This window comes from Castor canadensis, chromosome 1 (assembly GCF_047511655.1).
Source record: "Castor canadensis chromosome 1, mCasCan1.hap1v2, whole genome shotgun sequence".
NCBI lineage: Eukaryota > Metazoa > Chordata > Mammalia > Rodentia > Castoridae > Castor > Castor canadensis.
Genome location: NC_133386.1, coordinates 831,033 through 851,814, shown reverse-complemented (window position 1 = coordinate 851,814; position 20,782 = coordinate 831,033). Strand labels below are relative to the sequence as shown.

Sequence of the window (20,782 nt, the reverse complement as noted above, 5' to 3'; positions counted from 1 at the left end):
GGTGCATGTGTCACACCCAGGACTTTTGCCTGGGTCTGGGTCCAGGGACAAGCCTCCCTTTTTTGGTCTCTTCCCTGTGACTGACCACATCACTATCAGCCACTTTCCAACAGTGACTTGCTTTGGATGGAGGGTGGGCATTTAGTTTGCTTTTTTAGGAGTGCAGAAGCAAGTGGCAATCCTGAAAGGACTGGGCTGGACTGAGTTTAAGTCTCAGCTCAGAAGCTTGCTGTGTGACTGGAGAAGAGAGTACAAACGGCATACCCCAGTGTGGCTCCTGAGATATTAACTAAGACTGGGTAGAGTGGAAAAGATGGCCATGGTCAGGGAAGGTCTCAGAGATGCACTGTGTATGACTCAAGGCAGTCAGAAGGTGGGGGTCATCCCCAAAGCCCATGTGCAGGAAGCTGGTTCCAGTAGGGGGGTGGTTAGGAGGCGAGACCTTAAAAGTTGGGACTTCAGGGTAAGTAATCAGACTCTGGCAGTTCCTTTAGAAAGGAATAAGAGTTGCTGTGGGACCTCCTCAGATCTCACAAGAGAAGATTGCTGCTTCCTGCCTCCCTGTGTGATCTCCCTGCCCCTGCCATCTGCCATGAGGCCCTCACTGGAAACCTAACAGATGGGGCCACCTCATCTCAGACTCTTACCCGCCAAGCTACAAGCTAATTCAATCCATTTTACCCTCCAAAATTTCAAGCTAATTCAACCCCAGCCTTAATAAGTACCCAGCTTCAGTTACTTTGTCAGAGCAACAGAAAACACACTGACACACCAGAATGACTCCAAGACGAGACAATCACCTTGTTGGTGTGATGGGAGTATGAAGGGAAGCTAGGGCAAGGCCAGGCACAGGTGTGCCCCTCAGCTCCTCTGTGGAGTTCACATCTCTGCCAGTCATGTTGGATCCCATCTTGAGTTCAACCTGACCTGAGACCTAGCTGATGCTTCTTGAGTCTCCTCTCCACTTTCTCACCTCCCCATTTTCCATGATTGTGGAGACAGGGAACACACAGTGGACACAGACAGCATAGCAAGTACCTGGTCCTCCCCTCTCCTAGGCATTGCTGCTCAGTGTTCAGCTCCTCTTGTTGCTCCCTACCCCCCGCCTCACTCTCCCAACTATCTTTTCTGTCTACTTGTTTTTCTTTGTGCTCATTCTGATCAATTATTTGTGTTGTCTGCCACCTCCTCTGCCCTCCATGTCCCCTTGGAATGGACAGTTTCATTCCAAGAGGGCAGTAGGCTCCAGCTTGCTTCCAGCCACACTTCAAACCTGTGCCTGTGTTGGCACTTGGATTTTATTTCATGAACTCTGAGAAGACGTGCATGTGACACATCCTGTGGAGTTGTATGCATTACATGCTCAGCCCTCAGAATGGTGACAATGCCTCCTACATCTCTTATAAAAACTAGCAACAGTACTTGCCTTTTGGACTTAGGTCTTAAGAAACGTACTCGGGCAGAAGGTGCCAGAGCAAGAGGGCAGTCTGAGACAGCTGGGCCTGTCCATGAGCAATGAGGAGCCCCAAGAAGAGGCAAAACAGCAAAGGAAGGTCCAAGATTGCTGACCTGAGCTCCCAATTGCACCTGGGGCTGGAGTGCTGAAGGAGAGGATCAGGTGATGGGTAGCACTGCTAGTGTGAACCCGTAGACAGCTGTCTCCTCACAAGGATGCAGCACACCGATGTCACCAAGAGAGGGAAAACACTTCTGCTTTGAATGTCTTGACTGGGGAGTTTGTGCCACAACTGATGCCAGGCTGAGGGTGGCCCCAAGCTTCAGTGGTGTGACATGGCAGAAGGACCCATAACCCTCCTGAATGCCCAGCACACTGGAGAAGCACAGCCCAAGCGCCATGGGCCAGGTCAGGGAACAGAGCCATAGCCTGAAGGTGATGGAAGGCCAGGACAGTCTTTTTTTCTTCTCTCTTTCTTATTAGTGTATATTAATTTTTCAAAGGGGTTTCATTGTGATATTTCCATACATTTTTATAATGAACTTCAGTGAAATTCACCCTCTGTTTTTCTGTCTTATTGTTTCATTGAAGAAGGAAAACAGTCAGAAGTACTGATATTGTATTCACCCTCCCCTACCCCAGGATTCCACCCCCAAACCATCCCCCATTTTACAGTCATGTCATTATTTTAATTTTTAGGTCTAGATTCCACATATGAGAGAGATTCCATTGTGGTCTGATAAAATGCAGGAAACTTTTCCAGTTTCATTGTATTTGTTAAGACTTGCTTTATTTTCTAGGATATAATCTATTTCAGAGAAAGTTCTTGGGGCTGCTGAGAAGAATGTGTGTTCTGCACCTGGTTGATGGGATAACCTATAATGTCTGCTAAGTCCATTGGATATACAGTGTCATGCAATTCTGAATTTTCCTTGTTAATTTTTTTGTCTAAATGACCAATCTAATGTGATCATGGGTTATTGAAGTCACAAACTATTATTGTGTTGGTGTTTATCTGTGTTTTTACGTTCAGTGGTATTTGGTTTTTGTAATCAGGTGTGTCCGTATTTGGTGTGTATATGTTCATAACTGTCATTTCCTTCTGCTAGATTTCCCCTTTATGGAAAGAAGTGAACTCCTTAGTTTGATTAAGACTGACTAATTTTAGTTCAAAGTCCACTCTGTCAAATATGAGAATAGTTACTGCTGCTTGTTCTCAGACTCCATTAGCTTGGAAAATATTTTTCAATCCTTTCACTCTCAGCCTGTGTTTTTCTTTGCCAGCAAGGTACAATTCTTGTAGTCAAAACATGATCGGGTCTTGTTTTTTAATCCAACCTGCCTATCTGTGTCTTTTGATTGGACAATTGACAGAGGTACTATTGAAAGATTTATAGAAATTCCTGCCATTTTATTTGTGTTGTAGTACTTGGTTCTTTCTTACACTTCATTTGCTTATCTATTCATCTAGTGAGATTCATTCCTTCCCATATTTTTGTGATTGAGTTTATCTTCCTCTTTTGTATGTAGGATTACTTTAAGTATCTTCAGCAGTGCTGGTTTAATGATTGTAGATTCTGTTAGATTTTATTCTTGTTGTTAATCATGGATTTTTTTAATCCTTCAATTGTGAAGGGTTACTTTGCTGGGTACTCTACCCTAAGTTAGAAATTATTTTCTTATATGGTTTGAAATATATCATTCAATTCCCTCCTTCCTTTTAACATTTCTGTTGAGAAGTCCGCTGATATTATGATGAGTTCTCCTTTATAAGTGACTTAGTAATTCTGTCTTGCAGCTTTCAATATTCTTTCATTGTTCTGGATACCTCGTGTTTTCACTACAGTATGACATGGGGATGTTCTTTCCTGGCCTTATCTGTTTGGAGTCCTAAAAACCTCCTGTACCTAGAAGATCATCTCTTTTTCAAAATTTAGGTAGCTTTCTGCGATTGTTTTATTGGATATGTTTTCTGTGCCTTTAGCTTGTACATGTTCTCCTTCTTCTATGCCCATCAGTAGTAGGTTTGGTTCTTTGATGGTGTCCCAGAGGTCTTGTATTTTCCATTTATTTAGTTTGCTTTCTGTATCTTCATCTGTGAGTTCTAACAGACCTACCTTGTCTTCAGCCTTCCTATTTTGGCTTCAATTCAATCTTGCTTAGTGGAGAGATTTTCAACTGAGTTTTGTTTTTGACTTGTTGAGCTTTTCATTTCAGGATTTCAAGTTGACTTTTATCAACATTTCTCTCTTTCTTGAATTTCTCTTTCATGTTCTGAAGTGTTTTCTTTCAACTCTTTATTGGAGTTTTCTTGGAATTAATTCAGGCATTTGTTCATATCTTCCTTGATTTCATTGACCATTTTTATAATCAGTTTTTAATTCTTGTGATTTCATCCACGTCATTGTCATTAGTGTTTTCTTCTGTGAGTTGTTGGGTTTGGGGGGAGTCATGTTGACTTGTTTTTACATAGCTCTTGTGTTGGGATTTGCACAACTGAAGCTAAGTCATTGGTGGGAAGTTTTAATTTTCTGTAGTGTTTCATTTGAAATATTCCCTATATTCAAGTAGGACAGTGTAGTAACTGGGTTGAGGTGCTATTTCTCATCACTAGACCTAGGTGATGGAACAGTAGCCCAACATTCACCCAGGTTCTCAGAGTACCAGATCTAATCCTAGCACTGCTCAGATCAAGGTAAACTACCTTGTAGAAGGGTTGGTTGTCCATTTCTGGGCTGCTTTCACTCTACAAGCTTCCCTTCTTTGTGTATCAGGAGCCACTGATGGTTGCAGGGCGCTTTATAGCCAGTGGGTCAAGCAGGTTCCTACTTGCTCTACAATCTCCTATCTCCCCAGTTTGTTTCCCCATGAGCAGCAAGCCTCCAAGCTTCTGAGTGACTCCAAAATACATCACAGAGAAGGGGGAGCAAACAGAGCACTGAGTTCTGCACTGACTAGGAGAGAACTGAGTCATTCTGCCTGCTGGTCTCAATGCTTACAGACCCCACACAGCAGTTTGCTTCCTTGTGGGAAGCCAGAGGATGTAGCAGTCTTATGAATCAGAGGGTCTGGACTCAGGGCCTTTGATCCTTCCTAGAAGCAATTGCATAACAGGGTAGTTTCTGGAGAGGGATCTCAGTGCTTTCAGATCTCACCCAGCAGTTCCCTCCCTATGTGGGGGAGGAGGCTGTGGAAGTCATGTGATATGGCAGGCCTGGGTTGAGGAACCTCTGATCCACTTGGCAGCTAACATATACTGTTTTTCTCTGCTGCCTTGATTTCTTTATGCTGTTCTGCTGTCCTGCCAACTATTTTATGATTCCCAATGCTCTTCCTCTCATTCTCTCTTCAGAACATAATCTCTTCCATCTTTCTTTCCTGACTTTTCTCATTAACAGAGTCAAAATCCTGACTTCTTCTAACCCACCATCTAGTTTCCAGTCTTTGAGTTCCTCACATCATGGGGTCAAAAGACCCACATGATTGAGTATCCCGCAATTGTGTCATTTGAGCTGTCCACCACATATGGAGGTAGCTGCTGCAGAGACCTTGATGGTGTTTTATCAGAATATCTTGAGAATTCAAGATCTTGTCATAATCCAGTGTCAGCCACCTCTGCCTGATAGGTGAGGTCCAGGCACCAGACATCTTCATTTGGTCAGCAGTGTTTTGATTCAGGCTGGTCATGGTATTCCTTCTGACACTTCCCAATGGCTTCCCTCCTACCTCTGACTCAGGCCCCACACCCAGGAATCTACCACAGGCCTTCCTTTAAGCCTTTAGGCAAAAAGATTTTATGCTTGGGAATGCCAGTATCCTTAGGAAGGATCTTTGATTCAAAACACTCCATGGCTTTAGGATTCATTTGAGAAAAAGGAGTATATATCAGAGACTGAAGAGTAATAGAAAGACAGGGAAATGCAGGAGCAGTGTGTGTGTTACCAGACAAAGCAGGAAGATATTCAAATACAAATGGAGTAGTCAAAACAACAGAAGCTAAACATTGAAAATAATCCCTTAGGTTTGGCAATTAGAACATCCCAGGGGACTCTGCAAAGGCAGAGTTAGGGTGGAGGCAAGGCAGATTCCAGGTTTACAAGAGTTAAAGTCAGAAGAACAAAAAATACTTGCAACATCTGTCAGACAGGGATAACACTCCTCATATGTAAAGAGCTCTTACAACTTAATAAGAAAAGCCAACAATGCTCCAATAGAAAAAAGTGGGATAGAAAACATGGACAGGATATTGAGGAAAATGTAGATGGCCACTACAGAAGCACTATGGGCAGATACCGTTATTAGCCCTCAATTACAGATAGCGACACTGAGGCCCATGGTGTTTTCATGGGTTAAATGGTGTAGCACATGTAAAGCTCTTAGTATGTCATTAGTTAGCATTCTGTATGCACACAGATGAATATTTGTTCACTTAATTAGTATCTGCTATGTCTGCCCCTTGTGTTAACACTCAGAGTGCCACATGTATTTCTTGTGTTTTTTCCTCTGCCTCTTTTCAGTCCACACTTCCTCCAGAAATGACCATTGTCTGGATTTTTGTCATTGCAATCAGTTTTGTCTACTTCAAACTTCACAGACATGGGCCCTAAAAATTGAACTTTTGTGTCTGGCTTCTTCCACACACTACAGGGTCTGCAGGGTTCCTCACACTGGTTTCTGTGACACACCTGTTTTGCATTGTAACATCATGCAATGATTTTTTCAGCTGTCCTTGGGTTATGAGCCTGTGTGCTTTTACCAGTGTGGGTCTGTTGTGTGTGTAAAGGTGTTGTGAACATTCTTGCTTGTGTCTTCTTGTGAGCCTACCTGCTCATAGTCATATGCAGGAGAACTACTAGATCATGGGGCAGGATGTATACAAATCCAGTAAATATTGCCAGAGAATGTTCTCAGAATGACTGAACTATGTTACATCCACAGAAATGTGAGGCTTCTCAATGCTGCATTCTCACCACAGTTGGTGTTTTCAGCCTCTGTTATGTACCCCTCCTGTTGAAGGTGCCAGTACCCTCACTATGGTTTACTTTGCATTTATAGTTAATGGTCTTGGTCACCTCCTCACAAGCCCAATGGCCACTGGAATCTCTGTTTTGGGAAGTGCTGGTGGGTTCTGCTGCTCAGCCTCTAGTCTGGTGACTGTCTCTTTCTGAACAACTCTTAGGGGTTCTCTCTGTGCATCTTATGTTTCCACTTTCTTATGGAGGTCACTTGAAGGATAGAAGTTCACATTACCCATTTATCATCATTTTTAGTGATTTTCATGTCCTAAAGTATCACTGCTCCTGAGGGTAATGAAGAAGACAGGGGTTAGAAGGAAATGGTGGAATTTGAACCAACAAAGATGTGAAGAGGAAGTAGTTATTTTCCTTTCATTTCCCCTATTTAGTTTCTTGCTCTTCCAATTGATTGATAACAAAGAAAAATGTTGGTTTAAAAGGTAATCACAATACTTTAAAGCAACTGAGGCCAATAGGAGAAGGGGACCAGGAACTAGAGAAAAAGTTCGTTCAAGAAGAATTAACTTAGAAGGTAACACACATGTACAGGAAATCAATATGAGTCAACTCCCTGTATAGCTATTCTTATCTCAACCAGCAAAAACCCTTGTTCCTTCCTATTATTGCTTATACTCTCTCTACAACAAAATTAGAGATAAGGGAAAAATAGTTTCTGCCTGGTAGCAAGGGGGTTGGGGGGAGAGGGAGGGAGCGGGGGAGGTAAGGGAGGGGTGGTGAGAGCGGGGAGAAATGACCCAAACATTGTATGCACATATGAATATAATTTTAAAAGAAAGAAAAAAGGTAATCACAAGCTAGGTTAAAAACCAAAGTGTTTGAGATGTCAAAGGGAGCTCACCCGGGGGCAGGGGGCAAAGGAAATTGAAGTCAGGAAGGCTCTTCTCTGCAGAGAGCACCCTAGCACACAAAACGCCATAAAACTCAAGCCATCTTCATGCCCAGATGCCATCTTCAGGGAAATGATTTATGCAGGTCTCATAAAAAATGTCCATTTAAAGGACATGAGTTCAAGAGACTTCTTCAGCCTGGCATAAACAATCACAGCTCTTGCCAAGACAGCGTGACCAGGTCAGGCGGTGACATTCCTGTCAGGAGGAGTCATTGTTATCCTCAGAACTTATAACGAGTTTGCTCTGAACTTTACTTTTGTATTTTCTCCAATTCTCTGAGAACGTACTCTACTGTTATTGCTTTCTTGCGAAAGGAGTTATTTGCTTTCTGGTGATGAAAATTTGAACAGACAGTTAATTTTACTGAAAAGTTTTTGCTCTAATCACAGCCTAAATTCCAGGGCAAATAGAGCAAGCGATTGCTCTTTATTTTTTAAAATCAAAAGTCAAATTGTCCCAGTTGTTGGATACTTCTGCACACAAAAATCTAGAGATAAATGCATGAGTAAGTCTTGGGGCATTTCAAGACTGATTTTTTGGAATTATGAATGCCCCAAACTAACATCAAAATTGCTGTCTTATCATTTTTTCTATTTTTCACCAACAGTTTTTATCAGGGAAACACTGTCACAGTGGCATGAAAACATCTTGCTAAATATTAAAAATACGCACCATCCATCCATCCCTATCTTTTCTGATTGCATGTACATTACTTTTTCATAACATGTTAAAATTACATCAAAAGTTTGTGATGTTTTCATCTGTCTCACCTTTAATGTCACCGCTTCTTAGGATTAGAATTCTCTTCTTGCCTTGTTCCCATCAGATGAACCTGGCTTTGATTCTGACAACTCTGTCAACATTGCTGGCTTGTTTCAAAATACTCATTCTTGCAGCACTAACTGGAGACCTTGGATGTAGCTCATTCCTGACGCTTTCTCTGTGCCTCTGTTTGTTCATAACCCATGTGTCCCTTGTCAGTGACACCCACTCCCAAGTCACTTGCCTTATGACAAGCCCTGTGTTATCTCCTTCCAACACAGTCTCCCTTTCTATGAAAAATGCATTTTCTCCTCCCCCCCTTATACTTCCACAGGGTGGCAGTAAAAATAAGCTTACCTTGGAGCATGGGTGGTCGAGGCCCTTCTCACAGCTGCCTCTATGGCCTCCTGGCTCTTCTTATATTCTCGTCCAACACTCAGAATTCTGCAGAGAAGTCAGAGCATTGAGATCAAATCCTCCATGGATGGTGACCTCAAACCTCCATGATGTTCTCAACCACATCTGGCAACTTGTGTCACCAACAAGATCCTCCTCCTCCCTCCTAATGAGTCTCATGGTGACTGCAGCCTCTCCAGCTACCAGGTATCAGGGTGACCAGGAGTGTCTCCTCCCACAGTCTGTGCTGGGCATTATCCACCTACTCAGGAGCTGCGTATAGTCTAATTGCCATCTCTGAATCCACCCTCTGCTGTGTTTGTGCGTTTGAGGCATCTCTTACCTCAATGTCCCTTCAAACCCTACAATGCCCTCTGGTTTCCCAATCTCTCCTCTGCTAAAACACCACCTTCTCAAAAGGCCATTTGTAGGATCCATCTCCTTGCCTCCTGCTGCTCAACCTGTGGTCAACCTCTCACTGACAACCTCTCACTGCTGACCTCTCACTGCTGACTTCCCACTGCCAACCTCTCACTCTTGACCTCTCACTGCTGACCTCTCACTGTTGACCTCTCCTGGCTTTTCTACAACTCTCCTGTCTGTGCTATTCATGTCCCCACCCCACATGGCTGTGCTGCTGCTTCTTGGATCGTCAAGTGTTTTTCCAGTCATCCAAGGTCTAACTCCTTTTCCAGACATTAAGGTTTTATATTTCTCAAACTCAACTGTGACCTTTGACTCTTGTACCTTTGACTCTCCCAGGATACTTGGTTCACACCTGCACATTCCACCATCATTCACCATCTACTGAGTAGCAGGTGCCCCTCCCCAGTCTCCACTGAGCATCAAAGAAGGAAGCTTTTGGGAAAAACCACTGTGCACAGATCAGTGCCTGGGCCACTGTGGGAAAGAAAGCGGCATGAAACAAAGACAGTTTAAGACAGAATCTCTCTAAACATAACATAGTAAACACAGGCTGCCAAGGCTGCGGAAATAGGTGATGAAGGGGTTGAATGAGGGTACTGATGGGAAAGACAGTAGTCAAGGTGGACAGAAGGGACCACAGAGACCAACGTGGGCCCCTCTACAGCCATGTCCCTCACCACAGAGCCTGGAACCTCAGTCACCAGCTGGAGCCCCTATGTTTCATCCAGGGGACCTCAGACAGTAGCCATGCCTTGGGGGGTGGGGACAGAGGGGAACTTTCTGTACTTCTCACTGTTGTTGGAGACGACCAGGAAAAGGGAAGTTGGTAGTCAGAGAACAGTGCTTTCCAGTCCTAACCTAACACGCAGTGTGGAGGCACAGGCTCCACCAGAAAGAGGTCCTGGTGTCCACACTTCAATGCAGGCAGTTCAGCCATGCAGCTCATAAATGTCCCCCACCCCTAGGTCAGGGCGGATTAGCATTCAGCCTAAAAACTGATCTTACAAAAGTGTCATGCAATTTACGATGCTCTTTAAATAAATTGTACGATAGTGCACATTTCGCATATCCACGTGATACATTTGAGGGTGTGCGTGAGTGTGTGTGAGTGTGCAGGTATATCCCACACACACACAGGTGATTTCAGAACCTGTGAACCAAAACAACAGAAGTCCTGAGCTCGGCTGGTCATTAGGACTGTGACAACAGTTCCTGTAGCATATGTGACAGAAAATTTTAAGCAGCATTATGTACGGAAGCCAGCACACCTGGCACCTGGCAGCACAATTCCTTTTTTTTATTATTATTATTCATATGTGCATACAAGGCTTGGGTCATTTCTCCCCCCCTGCCCCCACCCCCTCCCTTACCACCCACTCCGCCCCCTCCCTCTCCTCCCCACCCCCTCAATACCCAGCAGAGACTATTTTGCCCTTATCTCTAATTTTGTTGTAGAGAGAGTATAAGCAATAATAGGAAGGAACAAGGGTTTTTGCTGGTTGAGATAAGGATAGCTATACAGGGCATTGACTCACATTGATTTCCTGTGCGTAACACAATTCCTTGACTATGACCGGATGCAGGCAGGTATTTCTTTGTCCATTCTTTTGTAATTCAGCAAACTCCCTCACATGGGAGACTTTTCTCTGTAGGAGGATTCTTAAGGAACAGAAGCAATGTGGGCTTTAGGCGACAGCCGGGCCCCACATGCCTGGCTGGGGAAGAATTGGGCCCAAGTGTCAACCTGAATGTGTTTTGCTCACAGTAGAGGTCACAGAGCAGTGGGACCTTCACAAGATATGGATGAACCGGAAAAGGGTCAACTGAGCAGGTCAGACAGTAATTGTCACATCGTCTTAAACCCCACAGTGGAGACACACCATAATCCCAGTTATGTGACCAACATGGCCTTCCCAACCCACACAGGAAACTTCAGACATAGTGAGAGGCCACCGTGGCTTGCTCCATCAATAATGTCCCCTTGTAGATGTGGGAAACTGACAGGAACTGACGTCCCTTTGTAGATGTGTGTCCACAGGTGCTTGGACACACCCGGCAAGTGTGGTTGATGACAGGGAACAAAATCCCTGAGCTTTTTCATTAAATAAAATTTAAAATTGTCATCTAATGCTTCAAAGTCAAGTTAACCAAACATACGGATCAAATTTTCCTTAAAATTTCCATGCTTTGAAAACGAAGCAGAAAAATGCCTGCCAATATTACTCAATTTTTTTTTCAAATGGCTTGTGTTTAATTATAAATGTTTGCAGAACCCAAAATACCACAGGGCCCACCCATCTGAAGAAAGAGCAAGAAAACCTGAATAGTGAGTGTGTCACAACTTCCAAGTTACCAAAATCCTGTGGATTTTTAAGAATTTCAAACTTATAAATTTGCCAAGCTTTTTCCCCTGAAAATTTCTTTTGAAAATTTGAGAGAATAAAGGATTCCAGAGATAACACAGCTAGAGTTTCTACCTAGTGTATCAACACTTACAATGAGAAAGGTAACAAAGTCCGCACAGCAGGTATAACTGTTAAGGAAACAACATCACTGTCAATTTTAACTGTGAGACAGAATTCTAATCTCAGAGCAGAAGATCCCAGGGAGTGCCAGCGAACAGGTGCATCCCCTTCAGGAGGCTATTTCTTTCTGGAAAATAAAGTTGTATTTTGAATTTTGAGAGCAATCAGCTTACAACAAACAACTCAGTGTCAAAACCACATTTAGTTTTCCATCACAAACAACATCTGGCTTCTGTGTAAGCTTACCTGGCATGTGTATATGTCTGAATGGGTTAGTGTGTGTCCTAAGGGGCACAGACCTACCCCCACAGGTGTGTACAGAGCCTGCAGCACCTCTGTGTGCCTGCATACATGGCCACACTGGCTGTGCATGGCCATGACCACAGCACCTTTCCTATGAAGGCTTCAGGGATGTTTTCTGAGTGGTTCTTTCCCATGATGTTCCTTTTCTGTGGTTCCCTGTTCTTGGTTCATGGATGGCATGTCTTCTTACTTCTCTAAGGATGCCAGTGGCAGGTACATTTTCTTCTGCCAGTGTACTTTCTGGTCCTTTTGGGCTGTTTTCTTCCACCAGTGCTTACAGTTTTGTCCCCCACTTCTGGATCATCTCTTAGGGGCTTATTCCATCCTGGTCATCTTGTGGTGATAAAGACCAAGGAAGGAAACACCGATTGACACCTCGTGAGTGTTCTTAGTGAGTATGAATGTACCTGTGGGAGCCGCTGTCCATATGACCCCTCCTGCAGAGGCCGGGGACACTAAGCCCCCAGCCTGCTGGGCACAGCTGTCCAGGGACCAGGGAGGGAGGACCCACATCGCCACACTCAATATACAAAGGAACACTTGTTTGACGGTTAGCAAGTGTTGCCACCCTCAGCACAGCTGAGGTCCTTCAGACCTTGCAGGCTTGTGCCAGGAAGGCCAGAGGTGGGGACTGGGCTGAAGGGCCAGACCCCCCATGAGGTTCTTTACTCTTTTTCTCAGCCCCACCCAGTGCTGGTCCAGAAGTCCAGGGCTGTGGGGGCAGCTCAGGCTTATACCCTCCTCTCCCCTGCTTCCTCGTGTCCTTTGGTCACCAACCCAGAATCCTACCACTGCTTTATCCCATCCTGAACCTCTGGTCCTGGTGCACTTTTCCACTGCACAAGGTGTGAGATGTGAGCTGATGCGTCTTTCAACCTATCCCCCCCATCCACATGCTGCTGGTTTTCTTCCCAGTTCAGTCCTGCACAAAACTCTCATTATGTACAAAAATACTTTGGCATGATAAAGATAACATCTTAACTATTCAAAAAAACATTCTCAAATACTGTCATTCAAATAATTTAAATTCTTCTACATCAGAGCCTGAAGTTACATCTATGAGGAGCACGTGGACTATGTCAAGCAAGATGAGTTTTAGTCCCAGATTCTGCCGTCATTTAGTTCTGTCACCTGGGGATTGGCCCTATCCTGTCAAAGCTCTGGAGTTCTGGAAAAGTCAGGTGTGAGGGCATACAGTTCCCAAGTCCCCTTGGCTCTCAGATCTCCACATTAAAATGACCGCCTTCCATTGCTAACAATGAAGGAGGCCCAGGGTTGGAGCCACAGTAACTGGGAACAGGACAGATGAGCTGGTATTCCTCCTTTTCACAGATTCTTGTGTTCCATTTCTTATTCTGAAATGCAGAGAGACAGAGAGAAGATCCAGGTTGCCTTTTACTTTTTTAATTTTTGAAAGTGAGGCAAGAGGACCACCCCACTCCACCCTAACATGTGGAATGTAAGAAGTTGGAGCCCACCAGGAGTTGACACACAAAACTGACAAACTCAGAGCCACCCTCCCCAAGAGCGCCCTGCCCTCCTCCCCGAGTCACTTGCTGGCTCTGCTCCGAGCAGATGTCTGACAGGTGAACAGGTCAGATTTCCTCACCTCATCCCACCTGCAGTGGCCCCAGGTGGGAACACAGGCTGGGCTGCCATCCGGGTTCTCATTTGCAATTACAGTGCATGACTCCTTGGGAAGAGGCCAAGGAGGAGGTCGCTGGACACAGCCACCGTGTTGAGTGAAAGGAGATGGCAGTGACCCGCTGGGAAAGTTTTGGGATTACTCTGCTCGTTTTATTTCTCTTCCTTTTTAAAAAGCATTGTTCTTTCCTCAAGGAAGTCAATTTTATTCTAGATGAAATAGTCTTGCACGTGGTTCTTTATCCAAAGGTAGCAATTCCAAAAATGCATTATCCTTCATAAAATGTGTTTTCTAGTTTGCGCTGAGGCTCCCACTATACCGAGTGATCCGTGTCTGACTACTGTGTGAGATGTGTTGGTGAGGGACGACCTGACAGAGGCTCAGCCAGGTGTCCATCCCACCATGCACTGGCTGCATCTGGATCCTAGAACCTTCGGTGGGTTTCACTGGGATCAGTAGTCTCAGTAGGAGGAAGGAATGGAAGGAGAACAGAAATCTTCCCTTTGGTGTTATAGGGCAGCCAGGAACCTTCATGTAACCCTCAGAAACTAGGATGGGGTCCTGCCAGCAGCCTACAGGTCACAGCTGGAGGCCCAAAGTTAATCAGCAGTGTGTGGCCAGCTCAAATAGGAAGGGTTGCTATGGACAGTCAAGGGTAAGCAGGCAGGAAGATGACAGGTCACTGGGGAAAGCTGCATCTGAGAACAACTCCTTCAGCCAGAATACAAAGTCTGCTCTTGAAAACAACATGGACACAGCCCGTGTCTGCTGCAGGTTTCTCTAGAGCCATGAGCAAGAATCCAGTATTTGCGAGAGATTTCGCTCCTTTTCACTGCAACCCACTTAGAGGACTGAGCTTGGCTGTGGTACGTTTTGGAATATGGCACAAGGCTTCCTGACTCTTTGAGCAAGGACAAACAGATTTCCTCAGGCCTTCCTCAAGACAGGGCACGGAATTTCCAGAACTTCCCAGATGGTCAGAGCTGCTGTCATGACCTGTGTTTTCTGAAGGCTGGTTGGCAGGAAGGCTTGTGTCACTCCATATTGTCTCTTCTTCTCCGCGGGCCCATAAAAGTCTTGGTGCCAGGACCCGGATGTTTTCATTATTTCTTCTGTACATGTAGTGCTAACGTGATAAATCCTGGATGGAGGGTTGAAGACATTTATGAAATTCATTACTGTTGTTCTTACTCAAAGCGAGACCAGTCTTGTCTACCGCAGCACTCCATCCTTAGGAGAGATGTACTGTATGTAATTGCTGCATGCTGCCCACTTTGGGTATGTTCCTCCATCAAAAGGAAAAATTAAACATCTGACATTTGACTGTAGTTGAGAACTCCATGTAGTAAGCAATGCATTCCACAGACAGAGTGCAGACGGCTGAATCTCCATGTTCTCAGCTCATGTCCATGTCAGTTTGGCTGTAGAACTTCATTATTTCTTCCTTAAAAGATCCCACTTTGCAGGACATTGGGAGACATGGATCAAGGTGACTGGAGGTTCCGTAGAGAAATTAACAGAGTAGGCTTACATGTGTGCCATCCAGTGATTCTAATTGATTCTCCTCCACCTGTAAGTCTGATATTCCCCACAATTTCTTCTGTCTTACCAGCTGGTTCATCTCTGTTCTTTCTCTTCCCAGATACCTTATCCAAATTTCTCTCTAGGATGTCCAGCAGGCCAACTGCCTATGGCCTGCTCTGCAAAACCCAGTATTCTTTAAACACAATGGCAGGGTTGTTTTCCTCCAGCAAGCTGCAGAGGCATTTGGTGTCATCTTGCTGTCAACACGCATTGGGCCTTTCATGCTGGGAAAACATCCCCATTATCTGTGTAGTTTGGACTGCAGATAACACTTCACTTCCAAAAGATGGCAGGCCTGTCCTGAATCAACAGCCACACCAGGTAAAAAGTACAAAGTCAGTTTTCACAGGACAAAGCTGGGGTTCAGAGATGGTAGAAAACTTGACTGACATTATCTAGTGTTGTTATCTAGTGTGCTGGACTCACAAGCCCAACACAGCACAACCTGAGCATGCAGCCCTTTCTCTGCTCCGTTCTACCTTCACCTCCAGTGCTGCCTTCCGACTGACGTAGCTCCCACGGTAGCTTGAAGGTCCCCCAAAGGCATGTTCCCCAGATCATGGCACAATTGGGAGGTGGTAAACCTTTAAGAGGTGGAACTAGTGGAATGAAGTGAGGTCATTGGGGCTATTGGGACCTGTGGCCACCCATCTCTTTTCTTTGCTTCCTGGATGCATGGAGGTGAACAGTCTTCCTCCTTCACCTTCTCCCGCCATGATGCTCTGCCTCACCACAGGTCCAAAATCATGAACCATCCAACCATGAACTGAAACCTCTGAGACCGTGAGCCAAAACAAATCCTCTATTCAATGTTGATTGTCTCAGGTGTTTGTTGCATTGATAGAAAACTGAATAACTCAACTCCTGTCCCAAAAATATGCACTAATTTCTCCACAACCCAATGAAATGCTGAAAGCTTGCAATCCATGCTGCCCATTGCTCTTAAGGACCTCTTTTGCCATGACTATTATAGCTGAGTGAAGCCAGTCCACAAAAATCTATAGGTGTATGTTGTCCAGTGTTTTCCCTTTTGTCAGTCTATTTTCTCATCTCAGTCTGCAGGATGGAAGTTGTTAAGAATGTGTTGTGTGCTTCTTCCCATCCTGAAAGCAAGTCCTGTAAAGATTATCATATTATGAATTTGTGAAGCTTTCTGGGTTTTAAAGTTATATTCCTCACACTGTCTTCAAAAACAGGCACCAGACCGCCCAGACATGCTGAAATGCCTCCACAGTGCTATTTTTTTCTTATACTTCACTGTTCCAAGTTATTGTGCAAATCTTGAAGACAGGTGAATTCTTTTTTTTCTCTCTGGGAGTAACTGTTTTTCTCAGTTACATTATCCTCTTCTTGGTGGTGAGGAAGAATGGTGGAGAAAGCTCCATTTTTTCCTTTCAATAAGGACTCCTTAATATTTAAAAGAGAATAACAACAGCTTCCAGTTCAACTCTTGCCTTATAACCAAATTTAGTAAGCACCACAACAAAATCAAAGCAAAGATGCAGTGCCAGCATTTAAATAATGAGATTTTATGTGCTGAAGTGAAATACCTCATGGGCAAATCCATGAAGGACACCTGAGTAACAGTGACAATGACTGCTTGTGGACTCCATGAGTGAGCCACCCTACTTCTAGACAGGAGGTACCTATGACCGGCGACAAGGAAGATCCCCAGGGTCTACAATGTGATGAAACAGATCCCTTGACCTCAAACAGGTCATAGGGCCAGTACTGATGGAACACTGGTCCTCTCACTGGCCTGTGACCTTGAACACAGACAAATGCTCCTGACTTTGGCTTTTTCCTGTTCAAGGTCGTACCCAAGGACTCACTTTCCATGGAACTGTCCTGTGTGAGACCTCCGGGAATTAGGTTCTGAGTGCCTTATCTTACCCTGGCCAGCTGGCTTCCACATTACATGCTGCAGGGTTAACAATTTCCAGTTGAGTTCCAAGAGGGGACAGGGTCCTGTGTGTTTCATATTTGGGACACTGTCCTCTACGTGGGAAGCCAGTGTGGTTCTGTTTTAATGTACCAAAGTACATTATACTAGTACGTGACTGTATAGGACAGGGCATTGAAAAAGTCCACAAATCCCTTGATTTGGGGTGAAATACACAGAGTAAGTGCCAGAAGGACAGACTTGTCTTTCTGTGACACATCCTCAGTTTAGGGACACAGGATGAGGCTGGGAGAGCTCACTGCAGAGGCATGACGTCAGACAGTGCACCTCCTCTGTGTCCAGAACACAAGCCAAGGACCTCCCCAACCCTCCCCGGGCCAGGTTGTCTCAACAAAAGACAAAAAAAACAGACAAGGAGCAGGGAGATGGTAAGGATGAGGTGGAAATGAGCAGGTAACCAGCACTGCCTTCCTGTCTGGGTTCCTATCCAAGGTATTGCCCTAACCTGCACTAAATTGCTTCCAGGTCGTATACCCAGGAAGTGAGAATGAAAACCCAGGGTCTCCATGCAGTGAGCTAAAGACAAGAGAGCAGTAATCAGAGGACAGGAGGAGGATCTGGGTTAACGACCTGGAAGCAATTTAGTGCAGGTTAGGGCAACACCTTGGATAGGAACCCATGTAGGTGGTGCTGGTTACCTGTGCTCTGTGAGGAAGCCAGCCATGTTGACCTTATAGGAATGTGTGTGTGTTGTCCCAGAATGCACTTTGGTTGCCTCTCACTTGGAGCCTGTTTAGTCTTCCACGACATCTCTGCACCTGGCTCATGTCTTGTTCCCTGTGTCTGAGCTGCTCTGTGGTGCAGCTCACCTGATTCTAATTTCCCTCTTCCCTCTGCTCTCATCCATCCTGCAACTTCCAGCGTAGAAACAACCTCACCCCGTTTCCTCTAAGACATCATGCCTGCTGGACCTCACAAACCATGCATTCTGAAACAACACAGTGGACTTCCTGAAAGCCAAGAGACCCTCAGTTCAAATGGCCATCCTTCACTCTCAGATTAGCGCTTTCTTAAATTTTAGTATCAAAATGGATGCTATTATGTAGTACGATATTAACAGCTTATGGAGGTTTTTTAACGATTTTTTTAGCAGTGGTTATCTCTATCAATCTTAATCTGAAAGGCAAATTGACAACATATTCAATTTCCCAACTTTTCTGTTTCACTTGTTTATAAATATTCAAATGTCTGAGATCCACATCCACTGTCCTGCACTGTTTACTGTTTGGTTCAGCTCACCAAAGACTGACACCTAGTATCTGCAAACCTGTGTGTGAAGCCCTGGAGGTGCCAACCATCGAGAACTAATTGCTGGCTTGATGTGCCTAGTCAAATGGACAAAGACACATAAAGAGTTCATTGCACTTCAGGGGATGAGAGCTGTAATAGCGGAAGCTGGAGCAACTGGGCAGAGCACAGAAAGGACATGGCTGACATGTGCAGAAAAAATAGGGCCACTTCAGACAAGAGTGTCTTAAAAATAGCTGTAGAAAGACGGGAATATTAAAAGGGTCATGCTAAGGCGAGGGTAAAGGACTGAGGTACTTTCTGCACGTGTGAATGTGGAATGTTAAAACCTGTTGAAGTCATTTTAAGAAGGGGGGGAAGAGGGAGAACAATGGAGAAGATGAGCCAAACTGGGTACAATATGTGTATATATGGAAATGTCACAACAAATCCCCCTGCACAACTGTTATGTACTAATAAAAAAAATGGATGCGATGAAGGAATGAGCACGAGTGTCAGAACCCACCTGTTACACGAGAGATGTCTACAGCATGGTCCTTCAAAGCAGGAGGGAAAGGATTTTCTAGGAGAGCTGACTTTCTGTGAAAGGTATATTATTATTTATTAGGTTTATTTTTTAATGGGCACATAGGAGCGTAAGCATTCTACATGTTCATGGGGAACCATGTGACAGCTCACTGTGTGCACGTGTGATGTTTGAATCAGGGATCCAGGTCAGTCTGCTCACACACTCCTGCTTCTTTGTGATGAGAACATCCAGAACACTCTCCTCACCTTTTCAGGATGTCCACTGTGCAGTGGTCTCTCCAGTCCCCTGCTGGGCAGTAGTAGTGCGTCCCAGCTTCTTGCTCCTGTCTAACGCTGATGAAAGACTGGGCTCGGCACCTTCAGCCTCATGCTGGAAGTGAACACCTGCCTGGCCCACTTCTCTATTTTCCACCAGCTGCTCCAAGACTCAGCTATTGAAAACAGCCATGCTGCTCAGAACCTGTGGGTCAGGAATCTGAGAGCACCTTAGCTGGCGGCCTGACCTGGGCTGGAGGATTCACATCAAAGACCTGCTGGCCTAGACTGGGGATCTGGGGTGAAGTCAGCAGTGAGTTCACTGTGCACCTTTTGGCCTGGCTCCAAGGGACCAGAGACGTGGAACCCAACGAGGGATTACTGCTCTCGAGGGGTCACGCACGCAGGAAAAAGACAAGAAGACCGCTGTGTGGTGGTGAGATGGTGATGGTGCCCAGAGCCCTCCAGTTTGCACCCCTTGTCCTCTCCACATTGCTGCCCGGGATCGGAGCCATCTTCTCACAGGGAAGCTGCCTCGACCTCCAACTTAGTCCAGTGTCACTTCTGTCATGTCCTACAAGTCCTGGGAGCCTGCCTCGATGCAAGGGCACATGGCTTTAGCTCCTCCTCCCAGGGCCAGGAGCAAGATAGTGTCTTCCCCTTGTCCTCCCCACAGCACGGGATCTCCCTGGACCAGGCGCTCTGATTTAATGCTCTGCTACTTCTTCAGCCCAGTCCCAGGTTTGTGCCTGGCACTGCTGTGGTCAGCACAATAGTGGCCCCAACAATGTCCCCATCCTAATCCCTGGAACCCATGAAGGCATTTGCCTTACAGCTAAAAGGAATAATGTCAAGGCTGGAACTGAGGTTGCTCTTCTGCTGATCTGAGACGGGAGATTGTCCTGGGCAATCCCGGGAGACTAACGGGATTCCATGAGCTCTTAAAAGTAGAAGGGCCAGAGATGGAGAAATGGCAAGGAAGGCTCAGCCACTGTTGCTGGCTGTGTGGCCGGAGGAGGGACCAGGAGCCAGGAACGCCTCTGGATGCTGGGTGAACTTGACTCACAGTCAGCTGAAACCATCTGAGCCTGGGCTTGAGTCACTGGGAGCAGAGCCCACCCGCAGGAGCTGGAGTGAGGAGGAGGCATCTCCTGGAGGTCCAGGAGGAAGAGCAGTGGGTCGTGGCTCCATTTCAGCACAGGAGACCCATGCAGGGCCTCCGGCCTCCAGGGCTGTGGATCGCAACCGCTTCTGATTCAAGCCACCATAGTGAGGAGTTGTCACAGCAACAAGAGAAAAGCAGAACACCACTTAACAACAACTACTCATGAGTCTTAAAACTTAATGTCAAGATTAAAACCATAAAAGTGCAAGAGGACAGGCTAATACTTTTATATAATTGGAACAGGCTTTCTGGTCAGCTGACACTGGGGGACGTCCCAAACTGCCAGCAGCCCGGCGACCTGTGCACAGCCATCTTCCCCTGCTGACCTGACGCATCGCCTCAGTTTCACAGCAAATCTCCCCCTTTTCCTGACAGCATCGCTAGACCTCCTTCCCTCACTCTGTCTCTGTGACATCTCTCCTTTCGCGTGGGCTAATCTCCATGCCTGGTAGTGGACACAGCCCTCCACGCCACTCCACTTCAGCTGCACTTTGGGCACTGTGGTGTTTTTCTCCCAGGAGAGCCACAGATTAATTCCACAGCCAGCTCCTCAGAGCCCACCTGGGCTGCGACTGGACCCACGGCAGAAAGATCATGTCG

General features: G+C 45.6%; 1 long non-coding RNA gene across 1 annotated transcript; it reads right to left on the bottom strand.

Annotated features, from left to right (window-relative positions):
* Positions 1-7,233: 7,233 nt before the first annotated feature.
* Positions 7,234-8,873, bottom strand: LOC141422493 (uncharacterized). The gene is made up of 2 exons (XR_012447075.1): positions 8,502-8,873; positions 7,234-7,577 (listed from the first exon to the last, which is right to left on the bottom strand). It is a non-coding gene; the product is annotated as an uncharacterized lncRNA (long non-coding RNA).
* Positions 8,874-20,782: the final 11,909 nt, after the last annotated feature.